The following is an 824-nucleotide window of genomic DNA, read 5'->3' as shown; positions in this document are numbered from 1 at the left end:
GTTCAACTGACAATGTGACTGATTTATTCACCAAATCTTCTCCAATTGCAACTTTCAAGAAGATGTTGCACAAGATCGAGATGCAAAGGTCAAGGATGTTCTCATTAGGGGGAGTTAATACGCGATGTACTATTTTTTCCTTACGAGGTTTTTGTTCCACTGGGTTTCCCTTGTAAGGTTTTTAATGAGGCAGCCGAAATGCATATTATTAGAGATGTGTACTCTTTTTCCTTCACTAGATTTTTTTCCTACTGGGTTTTTTCTAGTGAGGTTTTAACGAGGCACATTATCTACCAATTAGACATTCAAGGGGGAGTGTTATAAATGTATTTACATTATAGTGAATGTCTATCAAGATCTATCAAGATCTATTTGATATCTATTAGGATTTGAAGCATCTGTCTTTTACTCAAACTAGGAGTAAATTTTCCTTATAAATAGAGGGGTTTTGTTCATTGTATTGATAATCTTATGATCTCTCATCCCCCAAGAGAAGAAATAAGAATTACTCTCTCTATTCTCTCTACTCTTCTTCTTTGTTCTTTATAGTTTTATAACTATATATATATATATATATTACTACTATATAAGCAGGCAACTGACGTTTGACATGCCGGCTTTCAGTTGTCTGCTTACTCCATGATTTTACTATAGCATCCCTAAGTAATTATTATATGACATTTACTTATTAAAAAAAAAAATATTTAATAAAAAATAAAATAGACATTTATGATATGGTTGTTTCAGCTGTTTCAATTGTAATTTTAATGTATCACTTATAATTAATTATTTTGAGTCATTTAAGTATTTAAAAATTGATAATA

This window comes from Capsicum annuum, unplaced genomic scaffold (assembly GCF_002878395.1).
Source record: "Capsicum annuum cultivar UCD-10X-F1 unplaced genomic scaffold, UCD10Xv1.1 ctg1716, whole genome shotgun sequence".
NCBI classification, from domain to species: Eukaryota; Viridiplantae; Streptophyta; class Magnoliopsida; order Solanales; family Solanaceae; genus Capsicum; species Capsicum annuum.
This window is presented reverse-complemented; position numbering follows the sequence as displayed.